Source organism: Spermophilus citellus (assembly GCF_964194105.1).
Source record: "Spermophilus citellus genome assembly, chromosome: 9".
In the NCBI taxonomy this organism is placed as follows: Eukaryota; Metazoa; Chordata; class Mammalia; order Rodentia; family Sciuridae; genus Spermophilus; species Spermophilus citellus.
Window position 1 is genome coordinate 5,213,234 of NC_138191.1, and position 21,767 is coordinate 5,235,000.

At 37.8% G+C, this 21,767-nt stretch overlaps 1 protein-coding gene across 2 annotated transcripts in view; it reads right to left on the minus strand.

Annotated features, from left to right (window-relative positions):
• Positions 1-21,767, minus strand: part of GATAD2B (GATA zinc finger domain containing 2B) — a 100,118-nt gene that overhangs the window by 19,424 nt on the left and 58,927 nt on the right. The window lies entirely within an intron of this gene.

Sequence of the window (21,767 nt, forward strand, 5' to 3'; positions counted from 1 at the left end):
GGTGTGAGATAGATGATCCATTTTCATTCTTCTGCATATAGACAGCCAGTTGCTGTCCTTTCCCTGATTAAATTATCTTGGCATTCTTTGGGAATCAGTTGATAAATATTAGAGTGTATTCCTGGGCTCTAAATTCTATTCCATTGAGCATATGTCTAACTTTATGCCAATACCACACTTTATTTATATCCACTGTATTTTTCATCTCAGACACTAGTTTTTAAGTTTGCCATGAATCTTTCTGTATATTTTCCACTTCTCTACTTGACATTTTGAGTATCTGGAATACAGTCACAATATCTCTTTAAAAGGCCCTTTAATTTTAATAAAATTAATTATAAGTAAGTAGATTTCTGTTGCTTGATTTTGTACCTCATGGATCATGTTTTGCTGTTCTTTGCATATCTGGTAATCTCTGATTAGATTCTGGACATTGTTAATTTTATATTTTTGGATGTTGGATTTTTTTTAAATTCTTTTTTCCCCCCCCTGGCAGGAGGTGGGGTACTGGGGATTGAACCCAGGGGTTGATTTACCAATAGCTACATACCAGCCCTTTTTATTTTTTTGAGACACAAATGAAATTTCTCCAGTCAACTTTAACAATGAAAGTAAACTTCAGGGTTGGGGATGTGGCTCAAGCGGTAGCGCGCTCGCCTGGCATGCACGGGACGCTGGGTTCGATCCTCAGCACCACATAAAAATAAAATAAAGATGTTGTGTCCACCGAAAACTGAAAAATAAATATTAAAAATTCTTAAAAAAAAGAGAAGAGAGAGAGAGAAATTTAATATTTATTTTTCAGTTTTTGGTGGACACAATATCTGTATTTTAAAAATATTTATATGGTGCTGAGGACCAAACCCAGTGCCCTGCGCATGCCAGACAAGTGTATTATGGCTTGAGCCACATCCCCAGCACCCCACCCCCAGCTTTTTTTTTTTTTTAATTGATGACTGAATCCAGAAGCACTCTACCACTGAGCTATACCCCTAGCCTTTTTTATGTTGAGATAGGGTCTTGCTAAGTTGCCAAGGCTGGCCTCAAACTTCCAATCCTCCTGCCTCAGCTTCCCCAGTAGCTTGGATTATAGATATGTATCACCATGCCCTATTTTAGGGGTGGAGAAATAGGAGAAAGATGAACTAGACAAAGGGCATCTACTGGGAAACCTTAGTTGTTTGGATATTCCAAATACCAGAAGGGCCTGTTGTTCTTTGTCCCAGTTCTATATAGATAAAAATTCAAGGGCTAAGGATACTTACTGCACAATGGTAGGGAGCTTACTTAACACACTCAAGGCCCTGGGTTCAATTCCCAGTAACCCCCCCCCCACACACACACACAACGCACAAAATACAAATTCAAAATCTTTTTTTTTTTTTAAAGAGAGAGTGAGAGAGGAGAGAGAGAGAGAGAGAATTTTTAATATTTATTTTTTAGTTCTTGGCGGACACAACATCTTTGTTGGCATGTGGTGCTGAGGATCGAACCTGGGCCGCACGCATGCCAGTCGAGTGTGCTACCACTTGAGCCACATCCCCAGCCCACAAATTCAAAATCTTAAGACATTTTGCTTTTCTTAATGAAGAATTCCTGCACTTAGTCTGTTAAAAATATTTTCTCTACTCACACAGCAAAATAATTCAAGGCAAAATTATCATCACCTTCCATTTTCTTTCTTATTTTTTTAAAAATATTTTTTTGAAGTCGTAGATGGACAGAATGCCTTTATATTTTGTTTATTTTTGTATGGTGCTGAGAATAGAACCCAGTGCCTCACGCATGCTAGGCAAGCATCTGCCACTGAACTACAGCCCCAGCCCTCTTTTCTTATTTTGTACTAGGGATTGAACCCAAGGGCACTTAACCACTGAGCCACATCCCCATCCCATTTTTTATTTTTGAGACAGGGTCTTGCTCAGTTGTTTACAGCCTCCCTAAGTTATTGAAGCTGGCTCTGAACCTGTGATCCATCCTCCTGCCTCAGCCTCTGAAGGTGCTGGGATTACAGGAGTGCATCACCACACCTGGCTTCATTTTGATTTTTTTATACTAATAAAATCTAAATGCAGATTTAGATTTTCTCCAACATCTTCAAATTTTGGGCTATTGTCCTCGTAGAAAATAGCAATGATGAACTGGGAAAAAAAAACTTTTTGAGTGATAAAAACAGGTTCAAACTGCTACTGAATTTTACCAGGTTAAGTTCCTTCCCTTTTCAAGTCTCAAATTCATCTGTAAAAATGGAGTACTTAGAAGGTACTCAACAAAATTTGATTTCTATGCCCTAGGGACATGCCTTTCACATGTGAGTTATGAGATGGGTTCAAAAATTCAGACTCAAGTAGCAACAGGACAGAAAAGATTACCAACATTAACTGGTTCTCTTGCAAAGAAAACTGTAGTTCAAGGCAAAATAAGGGCCATCCCCCAACCCCCTGTTATAATGGGAGGGAAAAAAAAGGATAAACAAAATTTCTAATAAAAGAAAATATATCTTCTAGAGACCAGATAAAGTCAGGAAGCTGGGGATGTGGCTCAGGGTAGAGTGCTCGCCTAGCATGCATGAGGCACTGGGTTTGATCCTCAGCACCATATAAAAATAAAGATATCAAGCCCTCTAAAATTAACAAAACAAAACAAAACCCAAACTGTGAATCTGTGGGTAATATTCACTAATTCCCTCTTCTGAAGAATAGCTTTATCAAGGTATAATTCACTTCCATACAATTTACTTAAAGTGCACAAGCAGATGATTTTTAGTATTTTCACACTGTGCAAATATCACCACAATTTTAGAGCATTTTTAATTACCCCCACCCCCAACACAACAACAAAACAAACCCCATGCCCATCAGTAGTCACTCCATTGTTCCCTCACATTACCCACTCTAGACCTAGAGAACAATGAACCTACTTTCTGTCTCCATATTTGCCCTTTCGGAACTCTTCATACAAATCACAGAGTACACAGTCTTTTGTGAGGGGCTTCTTTAATTCACCATTATGTTTTCAAGGCTCATTCATATTGTTATTAGCATTATATTATTACTATATCCCTCCTGCCCTCAAGTACTGGGGATCAAACCCAGTAGAGCAAGAGCTCTACCATTAAGATCTATTTCCTTTTTTAAAGTCTAAGTAGTACTTCATTGTATGACTATCACATTTTATCTGTTCATCAACTGGTAGACAAATGGGCTGTTTTCACTTTTTGCTATTATGAATAATATTGCTCTGAACATTCATAGATAAGGTTTTTTTAATTGGGGGGGGGCACCGAGGATTGAACTCAGGGGCACTCCACCACTGAGCCACATTTTGTGTGTGTGTGTATATATATATATATATATATATATTTTTTTTTTTTAAGATGCTGAAAATTTTTATTCATTTATTTATATGCGATGCCGAGAATCAAACCCAGTGCCTCACACATGCCAGGCAAGTGCTCAACCACTGAGCCACAATCCCAATCCCTTATTTTCTATTTTATTTAGAGACAGGGTCTCATTGAGTTGCTTAGCACCTCACTTTTGCTGAGGCTGGCTTTGAACTCACAATCCTTCTGCCTCAGCCTCCCAAGTTGCTGGGATTACAGGCGTGCACCACGGAGCCCAGGCATGGATAAGGTTTTTGTGAACATAATATTTTCAATTCTCCTGAGTATATACCTAGGAGAAAAATTGCTGAGTGGTATGGTAACTATTTTAACCCATCATGTCCCATTATCTTATATAAGACACATAAAAACCTGTAAACTTGCAAGGTGCAGTGGCGCATGTCTTAGGTAACTCAATCAAGATATAACTGAGAATAGAATAGGGAATTGCAGAGGGTGAGCAAAGACTGTTGCTCAACTGACTAGACACCTAGATGCAAAAAGTACTTGTAGAAAAGCACACGGCAAGATATACAAATGAAGGGTCTGAGGTTGTGGCTCAGTGGTAGAGTGTGCCTAGCATGCATGAGGCACTGGGTTCGATCCTCAGCACCACATAAATATAAAATAAGGATACTGTATTTACCTAAAACTAAAAAAATAAAGTTTAAAAAAAGGAGAGAGAGAGAAATGGAATGAGTCCAGGTGCGGTGGAGCACACCTGTAATCCCAACCTGTAATCCCAGTGAGTGACTCAGGAGGCTGAGGCAGGAGGATTGAAAGTTTGAAGCCAGACTTAGTAATTTAGCAAGGCTGTAAGTAACCTAGTGAGACCCTGTATCAAAATAAAAAATAAAAAGGGAAGTGGAGGATTGTGATTCAGTGGTAGAGCTTGCCTAGCATATATGAGGTACTGGGTTTGATTCTCAGCACTACATATAAATAACTAAATAAAACAAAAGTCCATCAATAACTGATAAAAATATTTTAAAAAGACATACAAATGTAAATTAACTCATTACAGTGTTTGGTTTTGCCATAAATTATATTCATGAGCACAGAATGTATATAATAAAACAACAAAATAATAAAATAACTGGCATGGGGGCTGTAGCTGTGGCTCAATAGCACAGCATTTGCCTTGCATGTGTGAGGCGCTGGGTTCGATCCTCAGCACCACATAAAAATAAATAAAGGCATTCTGTTCATCTACAACTACCAAAAAAACAAAAACCCGGAATGAAGTTTGGGTTGCCATTATTACCCTTGCTTCTTGAACTAGTAATTATGCAAGCAGCTGAAAGTAGTTCAAATCATTTCCCCTCACGCTCCAATGGTACAAGGAGGAAGCCGCTGTACTTCAAATTAAGAGAAACCAGAATCCAGATATTTTAATGTCTGAAGTAAGTAATCTTTCCCAACTGATGGCTTGAGAACCTTGACCAATTTTCCCATGCCTACTTTTGTCATAACTGAGGTATCTCGGCTTCATGCACTCAGTCATAAATGCCTCAAAATCCAATGTAACATGGATGAATGTACAGTTTCACTTAAATAAAGTACACAGAGTTAAAAAGTAGAATACAGTATCAGCTATTGGGGTGGTAGTGGGGAAATAAGGAATTATTGTTTAATGAAAACAGTCCCTGGGATAAAGAAAAAGTTCTGGAAATGGATAGTGGTGATAACTACACCACACTGTAAATGTACTTAAAGCCCTGAATTGTATATTTAAAATGGCAAATTTGATGTTGCATAATATTTTAATACAAAAAAATTGGGGGAAAAGCTAGTAAAACAGTGACCAATTACAAATGGGCATAAACAATATTTTCAGAGTGATAGAAATACACTAAAACTAGATTGTGGTGATAATTATACAACTGTGTAAATACACTTTTAGAAAAAGTATTAATTCTATACTTATATTCTACCGCAATCAAGCTTAAAACTTCCTTAAAACTTCACAAAAATTCCTCCCCAAGGGCTGGGGATATAACTCAGTTGATAGAGTGCGTGCCACTTATGCACAAGGCCCTGGGTTCAATCTCCAGCACTACCAAAAAGAAAAAAAAAAAAAAATCTTCCAAAAAATAAAACAAATATTATGTAAAATGAATACTGATGTTCCCTTTAAATGCCTGATATGTAAGGAGAGTGGAACTGCCAAGAAAGAATGAATATATAGTTAGAGGGCCAAGGATAGAGTCTAAATTTAAGGATTAGTTGGTCAAAGAAAACTAAGACACTAGGGGGGAAATTAGGAGAGCATGACATTTCAAGAAACTAAAGGAAATTTTCAAGAGAATAATTAAAGTGTCAAGCAAATGACCAAGAAAATGTCTAGCTTTAAATTTACTGTTGACTGCTGTAAGAAATAACAATGGTCAAATGATAATACAGCTCTAGACACACATGTGTCAAATTTTAAACTCACTTCACACTAAAATCCAGATCTGCAGCAAAGACTACCAAAAGGTAGAGAATGAGGGAACAGAGAGGGTGAAAAAAAAATGAATTAACATTTATTAGTGTTTGCATTGCCTTGCACTATACAATACACAAAAGTCCTTTATATTTGTTCCCCAATTCCATTAAACACAGACAATTAAGAGGAAAATATAAATTGTTAGGTGAGAAAACCACTAATTTTCAAGAATGATAAAATTTAAGCCTATAGTTTATTATATGTATATATAATGACTTTAAAATTTAAACATAGTCTTAAGATCGAAAAATGTGTTGACTTTATAGAGTTCTCAATATTTATAACATTTTAAATTATCTTATATATATCATATTTATTAACTTATAAGACACAACAGTCCTTACAAAATGGTATATAACACATAAAAAATAAAATTAAAAAAGTACAGTTTCAAAATCCTAAATAGGAATGAAAATACTTTCTTTATGTGGTGCTGAGAATTAACCCAGTGCCTCACACATCAGGCAACTGCTCTACCACTGAGCCACAATCCCAGCCCCTTGTTTTTAGTGAAATAAAATATTATAGATACAGTTGAAGCACCCTCTCTGTAAATTCATTCCCTATCCTCCCGCCTCCTTCCCTTCTCTGACAAAGACAGTAGGATGGAATTATTGTTACCATTCTCATGAATAATTTTCTAAGGGTAATGTGTAGTTTGTACATTTTTTATTTTACTTTATTTTTTGGTACTGAGGAGTACTCAACCACTGAGCCACATCCCCAGACAGGCTGTCACTGAGTTGCTTAGTACCTCACTGTTGCTGGGGCTAGCTTTGAATTTGCGATTCTCCTGCCACAGCCTCCTGAACCGCTGGGATTACAGGTGTGCACCACTGGACCAGGCAGTTTGTACTTTTCTTTTTTTAGTTGTCGACAGACCTTTATTTATTGATACATGGTTCCGAGAATTGAACCCAGTGCCTCACACATGCCAGGCAAGTGTGCTACCGCTGAGCCCCAGCCCCAGCCCCAGCGTGTACATTTTTAGAAATTAATTTTTAAAAGGTAACTCTTGAGGGCTGGGGATATAGCTTAGTTGGTAGAGTACCTGCCCCGTATGTACAGGACCCTGGGTTCAATCCCCAGCACCACCACCAAAACACACACACACACACACATACACATGGTAGCTCTTGAACATATCCTTTATCTTTTAATATTCAATTTTTTATATTTAAGATTTATCCAAGTAAATGCGTAAAGCTCTAGTTCAATTGTTTTAAATACTGTGCAGAATGCCACTTTCCAAATTATTATTATATTCATGAATTCTCTAATTCAACATTGATATATCAATTTGTTGATGTCGAAACCAATGCTACAGTTTCTACTTCCAGCCAAACTGATGGACACGCCAGATTTACCCTCCCACTTGAAATAACAAGAACAAAAATCCTCCAATAGAATTTCCAAGACAATGAAGGACAGTGATCCCACAACTGCTCTCACTTACTGCCTTAGGACATGATTTAGGACAGGGAGCCTGAGGCAGAGTCTGACAAACTCCTGAGTTGAAGAGATGGGAGCTGAGAGTATGGTGGGACAATGATAGTAGCTAGATTTCAAAGGACAGAATATCACGTAACAGTTACAAAAAGGAACCAAAGGATCTGCAAAACACTACTGTCAAATACTGAAGGAATCAGAGAACTGATTAATATATACACATGAGTATTTGAAAGAACTATTAGAAACCATCTGAAAGGAATACTGCCTAGTATCCACACACAGTGTCAGGAACAGCGCCGTTCTTAATAACCTGATTGGAAAAACTCATTATTTACAGGGCACTGTGTAGAGTACTGAGGAAAGTCTTACCTTAGTAGTAGTACAGAATTTTTAGTACTGCTTCAGAGTGGCCTGACAAATCCTAAGACAGACCCAAAAGGACCAGAGTTTTAATCACACTGACTAAATTGCAAAACAAACTTCAAGAAGATTTATTTTAAAAAGAAAGAAAAGAAAAAAAACCCACCACATGTGATAATACATATGTATAATCTCAACAGCTCAGGAGGCTGAGGCAGGAGGATTGCAAGTTCCATGCCAGCCTCAGCAACTTGGTGAGAGGCCCTAAGCAACCTATTAAGACTCTGTCTCAAAATAAAAAATAAAAAGGGCTAGAATGTAGCTCAGTGGTAAAGCAACCCTAGGGTTCAATCCCCAGTACCCCACACCTCCTGCCAGGGGGAATAAAAAAAAAAAAGGATTTAAAAAAAATCCAACATTGGGCTGGGGATGTGGCTCAAGCGGTAGCGCACTCGCCTGGCATGCGTGCGGCCCAGGTTTGATCCTCAGCACCACATACCAACAAAGATGTTGTGTCCGCCGAGAACTAAAAAATAAATATTAAAAATTCTCTCTCTCTCTCCTCTCTCACTCTCTCTTAAAAAAAAAAAAACATCCAACATCCAAAAATATAAAATTAACAATTTCCAGAATCCAATCAGAGATTACCAGATATGCAAAGAACAGCAAAACATGATCCATGAGGTACAAAAATCAAGCAACAGAAACCTACTTACTCAGAATTAATTTTATTAAAATGAAAGGGATATTGTAACTGTATTCCAGATACTCAAAATGTCAAGTAGAGAAATGGAAAATGTACAAAAAGATTCACAACAAACTTCCACAGATTAAAAATTAGTGTCTGAGATGAGATGAACAATACAATGGATATAAATAAAGTGTGATACTGGCATAAAGATAGACATATGCTCAACGGAATAAAATTTAGAGCCCAGGAATACACTCTAATGTTTATCAACTGATCCCTAAAGAGTGCCAAGATAATTTAATCAGGGAAAGGACAGCAATTGGCTGTCTATATACAGAAGAATGAAATTGGATCATCTACCTCACACCACATACAAAAATTAAGTGAAAGTGGGATAAACACCTAAATGTAAAGGCTAAAACTATAAAATTCTTAAAATGAAAAGACTAAATCTTTGTAACCTCAAGTTAGACAATGATTTTTTAGATATATACCAATGACACAGGCAAAGAAACAAATTGGACTTCATCAGAATTAAAAATTTTTGTGCTTTCAAGGATACCATCAAGAAAGTGAAAAGATACCAACAAAATGGGGAAAAAGAATTGCAAATCTTACACATCTATTGAAGAACTTGTATCCAGAATACAAAAAGAACCCTTATGACTCAACAATAAAATGTCAAATAGCCCAAATTTAAAATGGGCAGTGTACAAGGCATTTTTCCTAAGAAGAATATAAGATAAGCACACAAAAGATTCTCAATGTCATGGCTATACTAGAAAAGACTGATAATAACAAGTAATTGGGACTCATGAAAAAACTGGAAAGCCTCATATACTGCTGCTGGCAAAGTAAAATGATACAGCCATTTTGGAAAAGAGTTTGGTAGTTCATCACAAAGTTAACCATGGAGTTACCATATCACCCAATAATTCTCTTGTAATATATATGCCCAAGAGAACTGAAAACACCATCCCACACAAATAATTTGTCCACAAGTAATATTTATAGTAGTAGTATTCACAATAGCTAAAGCATGGAAATACCCAAATGCCCACTATTTAATAAGATAAACAAAATGCGGTATATCCATAAAATGGAATATTAAAAGCCAAAAAAAGGTAACGAAATGTTGATACATGATAAAACATAGATGAATCTTGAAAACATTATGCCAAATGAAAGAAGCCAGTCACAATAGGTTATATATTTTACATTAACAGTACTTTTACCTTTGGTTTTGCTTTCCATGATTTCAGTTATTTGTGGTCAAGTGTGGTATGAAAATACAAGTGGAAAAATTCCAGAAATAAACAATTTCTAAGTTTTAAATTACATGTTATTCTGAATAATGTGATGAAATCTCACACCACCTTACTATGTCCTGCCTGAGACTTGAATTCTTTGTCCAGTGTATCCACACTCTACACATTAATTGCTTATTTGTTACTTGGTGACTACTCTCTATTATCAGAAGACTATCATTACCTTGCAGCATTTATATTTAAATAACCTTTATTTTACTTAATAATGGCCCCAAACCATAAAAGTGATGCAAAGGAGGCACCAGGGCATGAAATATGGAAGGGCAGATTAACTCTGGTACTATGTGGCAATGTGTAGAGCATATAAGAAAAACCATTGTATATAGAGGATTCAGTACTATCCTTAGTTTCAGGTATCTACTGGAGGTCTTGGAACATATCCCATGTGGATGAGGGGTAATTACTGAATATGAAAAGTAAAAAATACGTAAAAATCTATAAACAGAAAGATTAGTGATTGCCTAGGGATGGGGGAGGGCAAAAAGGGAATGGACTGCTAACGAGCAGGGAGGTTCTTTACATGAAATGCACTTATTTTAGGTTGTAGTAAGGATTGCACAACTCTGTGAACACATAACTAGTGAATTTGTGGACTCTAAATGGACAAATTATATTGTTATATTAACCTCAATGAAAATTTTTTTAAAGTTATGAATTTCAGCAGATTAAAAAATACCCATATATTTGCAGAGCAGAAGGTACAGCAGTTAAAATTATCCAAAATAAAACAAAAAGAATAAAAATAAGAGTGTCAAAGGAATAGGGACAACTTTAAACAGTTTAATATACAGACAATTCAAGCCTCTCAAATACAAGACAGAGAAAGAGTGGACAGAAAAAAAAATAAAGAAATAAAGAACAAGTAGGGACGAAGAGCATGAGAAGAAGATTAACATTAAACAGGGATGAGAGGTGGGAGGGAAAGGGAGAGAGAAGGGAAATTACATGGAAATGGAAGGTGATCCTCAGGGTTATACAAAATTACATACAAGAGGAAGTGAGGGGTAAGGGAAGAATAATACAAGTGGAAGAAATGATTTACAGTAGAGGGGGTAGAGAGAAGAGGGGAGGGGAGGGGAGAGGAGGGGGGATAGTAGAGGATAGGAAAGGCAGCAGAATACGACACCAGAATGGCAATGTGTAAATCAATGGAAGTGTAAATGATGTGATTCAGCAATCTGTATACGGGGTAAAAATGGGAGTTCATAACCCACCTGAATCAAACTGTGAAATATGATATATCAAGAACTATGTAATATTTTGAACGACCAACAATAAAAAAAAAAGAAATAAAGAACAATGGTCAAAATTTTACTAAACTTTGTGAAAACAATAAACCTATAGATCCAAGAAGCTTAATAAATCCAAAGTACAATAAACATAAAATATCACCATGACATAATGAAATTGCTCAAAACTACTATAAAAAATCTGGTGTGGTAGCAGACACCTATAGTCCCAACTACTTAGAAGCCTGAGGCAAGAAGATTACTTGAGGCCAGGAATTAGAGGACAGCCCAGGCAACAGGCTGTCCTGACTCTGGAAACAACAATAAAGTACCATAACTCTGAAAAGCACTCAGAGGTGGGAAATACAAAAGGCATGTTATATAAAGACAGAACATTAGATTTCTCATTTGAAACAACACAAAGGGAGAAGAGTAACATTTTTAAAATATTGAAAGAAAACAAAAACTAACAACTTGGAATACCGTACCTGCCAAAAAACACTTCTGGTTAGCATTCAAACGGAACACTTTTTTTCATGCATTCTTTGCTCTGTGTGTGTGTGTGTGCGCGCGCTAGGGAATAAAACCCAGGGCCTATATGTGTTGCTCTACCATGTTATCATTCTCAATTTCAACTTTAGTGCCTTTATGTTTTCAACAGTGTTTATCTGAATATTTTATTCAATCTGATGGTTTTTAAAAAAACTGTTCAGTGCATTTATTTTATCATGATTAGTAATGTTTAATTTTTAATTTTATCATAAATATTTAGTTTCTACTTTCTTCTGTTCATTCTATTTACCTTGCTTGTTTTGTGTTTTTCTTCTTTTATGCTTTCTATTGGACTAATTAAAGTTTTTATTATTTTTTTCACTATTTCCTGTCTTGTTTTTAGCTCCTGTCAAATTAGTCATTATCAATAATGTATTATATACATACAGTCAAAGCAAATTTAGATATATCTACAATTTAAAAATTTTGCCCACTATTTTTATTCTTTTTCCTGACATATGTCCTTTATTAGATTTTTTGTGTGTGTGTGTGGTGGTGCTGGGGACGGAACCCAGCATGTGAGGTAAGCACTCTACCAACTGAGCTATATCACCAGCCCTTATTAGTTCTTTTAACAGAACTAAGGTGTAAACATGATCAGGTCTTTGAACACATTTTCATTTCATTACCACTCCAGAATAAGCAGAGTTCTAATTGCCTTATTCTCTTAGAGCAAATAATTTCCTGCCGTGTGTGTGTGTGTGTGTGTGTGTGTGTGTGTTTTTGCTGGGAATTGAACCCAGGGCTTTGTGCATGCAAAGCAAGCACTCTACCAATTGAGCTATATCCCCAGCCCTTCCTGCCTTCTTACTGGTGTTGAGAAGTTTCGAGTCTGGTTTTCACCTTTTTGGTTGCTTTCATGAGCTCTTTGGTTTCAGTTCTCTACAAAACTATATCCAGTATCATTTATCCTTTCAGGATTCAATGTTTTTTTCCTAAAAATTAAAGATTCATATATTTACACTGGGGATCCTAATAAGATATATTTCATGTTTGCATAAATATGTCAAAATATACTCTACTGTCATGTATAACTAAAAAGATAAATTAAAAAAAGATTCACACAGGCTGGGGTTGTGGCTCAATGGTAGAGTGTTTGACTAGCATGTATGAGGTACTGGGTTCAATTCTCAGCGCTGCATATAAATAAATGAATAAAATAAAGGTCCATCAACATTGAAAAAAAATTTTTTTTAAATATTCAGGGGCTGGGGATATAGCTCAGTTGGTAGAGTCCTTGCCTTGCATGCACAGGCCCTGGGTTCAATCCCCAGCCACACACACATACAAACACAAACACACACAAAGATTCACATATTTAGCATTTCTAGAAAATTCTCTGCCATTATCTCTTTTGAGTATTGTTACTCACCATTTTCTCTCTTCTATACAGCCCCTATGAGATGTACCTTGGACCATTTATTCTAGTTTCTGTCTCAATCTTTTTTTGTGGGGGGCGGGGGGGGTAACCAGGAATTGAACTCAGGGGCCCTCGACCACTAAGCCACATCCCCAGCCCTACTTTGCATTTTATTTAGAGACAGGGTTTCACTGAGTTGCATAGCACCTCGATTTTGCTGAGGCTGGCTTTGAACATGCAATCCTCCTGTCTCAGTCTCCCCAGCTGTTGGGATTACAGGTACGCACCACCACGCCCAGCTCAATCTTTTTTATTCTTCATATTTTCTATTTTTTGTTATTTTTATGTTGCAGTCAATGTAGTATCTGCCTATTGTTCCCTTCTCTTCATCTGTGTTGAATATACTGTTTAAGCATAGAGTGAGATTTAAATTTCACTCATCTACAAAGAACAGATCAACTTTGGATGCACATTAGAATCATAGAAGGAACTCTTAATATTGATACCATGGACTCAACAAAGATTCTGATTCAAGTGATCTGCCATGAAACTCATGCATTTGTCCTTTTTTGGGGGGGTGGGGGATAATGGGGGTCAAACCCAGGGGTGCTCTACCACTGAGCTACACCTCCAATCGTTTTATTTTGAGACAGTTTCACTATGTTGTTGAGACTGACCTTGAACTCATAATCCTCCTGCCTCAGCCTCCTGAGTAGCTGAGATTACAGGTGTGTGCCATGGTGCCCAGAGCATCCATCCTTAATAAACTCCCTCTCATGTGATACCATTATTCAGCCAGTGTTGAGAATCATCCAATTCCCCTATCAACTTGGCACATTATTTCTCATCTTGAAAAAAAATCTGTCTATGACCTTCTGTCCTATTTCAGTTACTGCTTCATTTGCCTGAACCCTTAAACAGCAAAAATCTTTGAAATAGTGGGATACTCAAAATCTCTACCACCTTCCTCCTACTTTCTCTTGAAACCAGTTCAGTTCAGATTTTGTTCCTATTGATATATAGACTACTTTTTTCCAGGTCAATTAACATCTTCTTGCCAAATTCAATCACTATTTATCAATCATCCTACCTGAACTTTCAGTGGCATTTAGCCACATTAATATTTCTTCCTCTTCCTCCTTTTATGGTGCTAGTACCTTGCAAATGCTAGGCAACTACTCTACCTCTGAGTTACACCCTCAGCCCAATATTCCTTTCTTTTTGAACTACTTTTTCAGTTGGCTTTCAGGACTTCATACATCTGGGTCTCATCCTTCATTCATATTTCTACTCATATTCCTATCTTCTAACTGTAAAAGTGGAGTGTTCCTCTGGCTGGCTGTAAAAAGCATATATACGGGGGGCTGGAATTGTGGCTCAGTGGTACAGCACTTCCTGGCATATATGAGGCACTGGATTTGATTCTCAGCACCACATATAAGTAAACAAATAAATAAAACAAAGGTCCATCAACAAACTTATTTGTATATTTACATTATATATCTTTTTTAAAAAAAGCATCTATGTTTTTTTTTAAGAGAGAGTGAGAGAGGAGAGAGAGAGAGAGAGAGAATTTTTTTTTTAAATATTTATTTTTTAGTTCTCGGCGGACACAACATCTTTGTTGGTATGTGGTGCTGAGGATTGAACCCGGGCCGCACGCATGCCAGGTGAGCGCGCTACCGCTTGAGCCACATCCCCAGCCCCAAGCATCTATGTTTATTACCAAATTTATATCTCTCACTTGCATCTCTCCTCCAACACTATTTCTCTTTCTGTTCAACTGCCTAACTGACATCCCCATCTGAATATTGTCTTAGTATGTTTAGTGCTGCTATACTAGAATACCTGGGTAATTTTTAATTTATAGAAATTACTGACTCACAGTTCTAGAGGCTGTGAAGTCCAATATCAAGGTATTGGAATCTGGTGAGGGGTCTTCTCATTGTATGGGAACATGACAGAAGGGCAAGAGAGACAAAAGGGGACAAAGGGGGACATTAAACTCACCCACAAATAGTCTTCATGGCCTGATCAACTCTTGCCTCTAAGTACTACTAAAATGCCAATAAGGGGCTAGGGTTATAGCTTAGTGGTAGACTGCTTGCCTAACATGCGTGAGGCACTAGGTTTGATCCTCAGCACCATATATAAATAAATAAAATAAAGGTATTGCCGGGTGTGGTGGTGCATGCCTGCAATCCCAGAGGCTTGGAGGATCACAGGTTCAAAGCCAACCTCAGGAATGGCAAGGTGCTTATTAGCAGCTCAGTGAGACCCTGTCTCTAAGTAAAATACAAAATAGGGATGGAGATGTGGATCAGTGGACAAGTACCCTGAATTCAATTCCTAGTACTCCCAAAAAATTAAAAATAAAAAAATAAAAGATATTATGTCCATCTACAATTAATTTTTTTAAATGACAATTAAATCAGAACATGAGTTTTGGAGAGGTAAAATAATCAAACCAGAGCAGATTATCTAATATGCACTTTATAATCATATGTCTAAAACTGAATTCCTGAAATCTCCAGATTAAAAACTTTCTCAAGTTTCTGCTATCAGTTGGTCAGAACTGGCCAGGGTTTGTAGTCCTGAAGGCACAGGATACTACAGAGTGATGACTTAAATCCAAGGTCATGGCAAAACATCTGAAGTTCACTGCCCAGACTGTGATAAAGGAAAGGAACATGGAAGGTTCACAAAGGACCCTAAACAGAATCTCCCCATGAATGGGCTCTCTGAAGACATTAGGTAAAGAAGGTACTGTGAGATACCTTGCCACAGTGACAGTGGAAAAGCTATGAAACCTGTCAGTGTATCTACAACATGAAAATGGCTTGAAAGATCAACTTGATGTAAAAGATTCAGGTAGATCTGTGGCAAAGCTGCTCAGGCCTAGGCAGGTGTATGTGCTTGTAGTCCCAACACTTGACAGATTGTGTCAGGAGGATCACAGCATCATTTCTGCTATAGAAGGCCCCACATCCAGTTTGTCTCCACTTCTTTTCTTTCTTCAAACACGTTTTGTGTCCTTTCTCTACAATAAGCTCAAATCAACCAAAATGCAAGAATACCTGCATATATAGAAGCAACCCCATTGGTCAGCCATAGACCCTCTCTCTATTAAGTGAAAGAGAAACTGAGTCCAAAAGTAGAAGTAGAATGGTAGAAGTCAGGAGACAGGGGAGGGGGCAACTAGGAAGACTTGTTTAATGGGTACAGATTGTCAGTTTGCAAATCTGAAAACATTCCAAAGACAGATGGTGGTGGTAATGGTTGCAGAAAAATGTGAATGTGCTAAATGCCACTGAACTATACACTTACATAGTTGAAATGATAAATTTTGAGTATTTATAATAAAAAAATTAAGTCTAGCAAGGCAAGGGAAATTTCCAAAATGTGGAATATATCTACCAATTTCTACCCAGTTTTATGAACACTAAAGCAAAATCATATTAGGAAAGCATCTATTACATTTTACAGAATTACCTGCCCCCTCCATGTAACTATCAAGAGAAGAAGCATGTATGTATTTGAAATACTGCTTTTAAAAGGAAAAACAATAACTTTCTCTTCCCCTAGTGTTTTCCACCTCAAGAAACACCACCACCATTCAATCAATTGCTCAAAACAAACACTTTGAAGTCCCTTTTGGTTCTTCTTTCTCACACCTTACATATATTCTATGTGTAAATTCTATCAGAACTACCCCCTAAATATATTTTAAATTTGCCTAGCCAGGCTTGGTGGTACACACCTATAATCCCAGTCTCTAAGGAGGCTAAGGCAAAAGGATCACAAATTCAAGGCCAGCCTAGGCAACTTAATGCAATCCTATCTCAAAATAAAAATGGCTTGGCATATAGCTCAGCAGAGTTAGACCACTCTTGGGTTCAATTCCCAGTGCCACAAAAACAAATCTTATTCCTTTATTCTCATGTTATCACCTTAACCCAAAATATCATCTCTAGCCTAAACTATTGCTGTGGGGAGCCATTCTGACACGTGATTGGGTGACTCCCGTTAAGGGCCTGAGGCACTCTGGCTGTGTCGGAGTTATCCCGACCCTTTCCTGATGAGAGAGCCCATCCGTGTGGGGGTGTGCGTAACCACTGACCCTGGAGACCCAATCACTGACCCTGACCTTGGAGTACAGCCCCCCCTCAACCTTCATTGGATGGAATTCTCCCCTGAATCTCTTGTTTCCCCCAAATAAAAGGCTGATCCCCGGCGTGTTCGCTCTCTCTCTCTCCTGCTAGCCCAGAGTAATCCTCGCTGCCCTGCTGAGCGGCTGGAGGCAGGGAAACAGGGAGACCGAGCCGTCTCGGACCTAGCATTAAAATAAGGTACTGTCTGTGTGTTTTATTTTGATCTCTTCTAACTAACTGAATGCCAGAACCTCATTAATGAAACCACTGCGCAGGCCGCGTGGTAGAATTGGCGCCCAACGTGGGGCATTCTGAATTAGTTAGATTGAGTGGGAGCGCGCGCTAAAAAGATTAAGGAAATAGAAATAAAGAAATAAAGAAATAAAGAGGAAATAAGGAAGATAAAGAAATAAGAGAAAGGAAGAAGTGACATTTGGGTCACAAAAGTAATAAAGAGAATAAAGAAAATAGAAATAAGAAATAAGAGAAAGGAAAAAGTGACATTTGAGTCACAAAAGTACCAGAAAATATTGAAGGAAAGAGACGTTAATTTACTTAAAATGGGAAATTCTACTTCTTCGGATAAGGAAATATATCTAACTATTTTAGACAGTATAATTAATCAGAAAGGAAAACAGATAAAGAAAACTCAGTTATTGCAATTCTTAAAGATTGTAGGTGAATATTGTCCTTGGTTTTGTGACCAAGAGTCTCCAAATTTACTTACTTGGGAGAAATTAGGAAGAAAGTTACAGAGAGTTTGTCTTTCTACTGAAATACCTGGAGGCATAGAGAATATACAGAAAACTTGGACGGCCCTAGAAATTTGTCTCTTTGAATACATGGACCAGAGTCCATGGCCACCAGAAGAGCTTCTGAGAGGTATTCAAAGAGCCATTAAGTCTATTCAAATGGAAAATCAGCCTGAGGCTAAATTAATTTCCTTTCCTTTGAGCCGTTTTAAAACAAAAGCGCTAGGAACTAAAACAAAGGTTAGAAATGTGCAAGCTAGCCCGCAAACAGATTATACAGAACAGCATGATAAAGAAGAAGCATCTCTAATCTTGGAGAGCCCTCCAGAAGTGGTAACCAATCTTCCTGGAGAGGAAAATACAAAGGAAACTCCTAGCGGGGCTCAGGTTTCTTCTCAGCCACGTGAGTTAGAAACCCAAATTCCAAATGGCGATAGTACAGAGTCTGATAGCAGCTCGCAGTCTGAGGAAGAAGAATTAGACATAGAAACTCAGGACTTAGAGAGAAATTTTAATAGATTGCATTTAGCACCACCTGCCCAAGCCCTAAAAATTCAGCCGATACCTGCTAGAAGAACCAAATTTAACAGGTGTGCTAAATTAAAGATGACTTTTCTTACCCCAGTTCAGCAAGGTATTAAGAAGGCTCAAGAAATGGGGGAGGATACTACTGGTTTTCACCTCTTTCCAGTTTTTGAGCAAACTGATGAGCAAAATCAGAGAGTTAAAATTCATGCTGTAATTCCATTTAAAACTATCAAGGAATTAAAAAATGCATGTGAAACGTACGGCCCAAATTCGCCTTTTGTTCAGAGTCTGATAGAAAATATCTGCTCACAACCCCTTCCTCCTAGTGACTGGGTTTTTTTAGCCAGATCTTGTTTGAGCGGGGGAAATTACTTACTTTGGAAAACTTACTGGACTAATTTTTGTAATGAACAGGCAGAAAGAAACAGAAGACAGGGCATAGAAACGCCAGTAGCGATGTTTTTAGGGACTGAAGATTTTGCTGATTTAGAAAGACAGTTAAATTATGATTTTGTAGTGTACAATCAAATAACTGATTGTGCAAAACGTGCCTGGAGGCAAATTGTCCCCAAGGACCAGTCCAATTTAGTTCTTACCAAAATCAGACAAGGTGCCAATGAGACTTATTCAGATTTCGTAGCCCGACTATATCAGGCTGCAAACAGGTCCATCGGAGACCCAGGAGCTAGCGAATTTATTGTTAGACAATTGGCTTTTGAGAACGCAAACAAAATTTGCCAAGATGTTCTCCGCCCCCATCGTAAGAAAGGAACAATTTCTGAGTATATTCGCTTGTGTTCTGACTTAGATTCCACTCAGTTGCAAACGGTAGCCTTAGCAACAGTATTAAAGGAAACTTTGGGGCCACAAAATTCAGTTCAGAAGTCCCACAGCAAGTGTTACGTTTGCGGAAAACCCGGTCATTTCGCCTACGAATGTCGCCAACGCAAATTTAGGTTTAGGGCTCCATCTACTGGCGATAATAGATATTGCAGGACTCGGCGCCACATGGTTGATTCGGGTGGCGCGGATGAGCCCGCCTTCTCGCCACAAGTATTTCCTCCTAGCGAGGGGACAAAAAACTTCCGTTCGGCCCCTCCCCGGGCCCAGAAACAATATGGGGAGACGTCGCACAGTGTGACGTCACTAGCGGCGCCAACCAGGACAGTCCGCGATTTTTACCAGAGCAGAGACATAAATCACAGACAGTTTTCTTAGGACCTTCAGAGACAGTTGAATTAGATCCTAAAACGGGACCAACACAAATCCCTACTGGGATTTTCGGGCCGCTTCCTGAAAATACTGTAGGTTTAATTTTGGGGCGTAATAATTTAAAGGGAGCTATTGAAGTAATACCTGGTGTGGTAGATTCAGAATTTAGAGGGCAATTATATGTTACTGTAAGATCCAATTATGCCCTAAGACTCACCCCAAAGGATATTTTTGCTCAATTAATATTATTGCCTTGTGTCTCAGAAAGGCACCTACCGGCAGATTCAGTTTCTAAACCGCCAGACAGAGTATATTGGTCCCAGTTAGTACGACAAGAACGCCCTTTATTAAAACTTAGAATTAATAATAAAAATTTCCTAGGAATAATTGACACAGGAGCTAATAGCTCCGTGTTGTCCAGCCGATTTTGGCCCAGGACATGGCCTCTACATACAGCCTCAGCTAATCTAGAAGGAATAGGAAAAATTTCACAGCCTGCTCAAAGTGCCAACTATCTCCGTTGGGAAGATTCTGATGGGAACAGTGGAATATTTAAGCCTTATGTGTTAGAGTCTTTACCAGCTAATCTATGGGGAAGAGATATACTAGCCAAAATGGGACTGCTACTAGTCACCCCAAATTCTATAAGGTCAATTGAAGAAATTAATCAAAGGTATTTTCCTGGAGATGATAGGGAAAACTTTCAGGAAGAATATCTGTTTACAAGCCAGTCTCCACGACAAGGATTAGTAAATACTTCAGGACAAAATTTTTATTAGGGGCACTGAGTACTTCCCCGATCCTTAAAACAGCTGAAAAAATTACGTGGCTCACAGAAGAGCCTATTTGGATTTCTCAGTGGCCCATCTCAGGGGAAAAGCTTAAAATAATTCATAGATTAGTTGAGGAACAACTTCAAGCTGGTCATATTGAACCAACACTTAGCCCTTGGAATACACCTATTTTTGTTATTAAGAAAAAGTCAGGAAATTGGAGGTTATTACAGGATTTAAGGGCAATAAACCAGGCAATTCGGCCTATGGGATCATTACAGCCAGGACTTCCCTCCCCCACAGCCATTCCTTTAGATTATAGCTTGATGGTAATAGATTTAAAAGACTGTTTTTTCTCTATAAGGTTACATCCTGAAGATTGTGAAAAATTTGCTTTCACTGTCCCAGCAGTTAATTTTAAGGAACCTGTTAAAAGATACTGCTGGAAAGTCCTCCCTCAGGGAATGCGTAATAGCCCTACCCTGTGTCAAAAATATGTTGATCAGGCAATAGATCCCATTAGAAATAGCTTCCCTGATGCATACATTATTCATTTTATGGATGATATATTATTGGCCCATGCTAATTCAGAAGTACTTTCAAAAATTTTTACTCAGTTAGAGACCTCACTTACAATTATGGGTTTAAGTGTAGCTCCTCAAAAAATTCAAAAGGTATCTCCTTTTCAATATCTAGGTCAGATAATTCAAGGGAGTACAATCCGTCCTCAAAATCTTCAGATAAGAGTTAAGGAGTTACGTACCCTTAATGATTTTCAAAAACTATTAGGAGATATTAACTGGCTAAGACCATCCTTAAAGTTAACTACTTCTGAGTTAAGTCCTTTATTTCAGATATTACAAGGAAATCCTTCTCCAACCTCTCCACGTCAACTAACTTTGGAGGCCAAAGCAGCCTTAAGGAAAGTGGAAATTGCAATTAAAAATGCACAGCTTACTAGAATAGATCCTAAAAAAATAATATATTTATTAATATTTCCAACTGAACATACCCCAACAGGAGCCATATGGCAAAAATTAGGAGTTATTGAATGGATTTACTTATCTCATTCCCCTCAAAAGACATTAACACTTTTTCATGATTCTACAGCTCAATTAGTGATTAAGGGTAGAACTAGGATTTTACAATTAATTGGATCTGAGCCTGATATCATAATTATTCCATTTTCTGTTCAACAGACTAATTGGCTTTTTCAAACTTCTAGTTCATGGCAGATAGCTTTTGCAGATTTCCCTGGCCAGATAGATAGCCATTATCCTCGTGATAAGATTGTACAATTTGCATCATTAACATCACTTATTTTTCCAAAGATTGTACTTTCCCATCCAATAGAGGGAGCTTTATCGGTGTTCACAGATGGTTCCAGCTCTGGTAAGGCAGGTTTCTTCAGCCGTGTTCATACAGAGGTAATACAAACTTCTTATACTTCAGCTCAAAGGGCAGAACTTCAAGCCCTGATTTTGGCCTTAGATTATTTTTCAAATG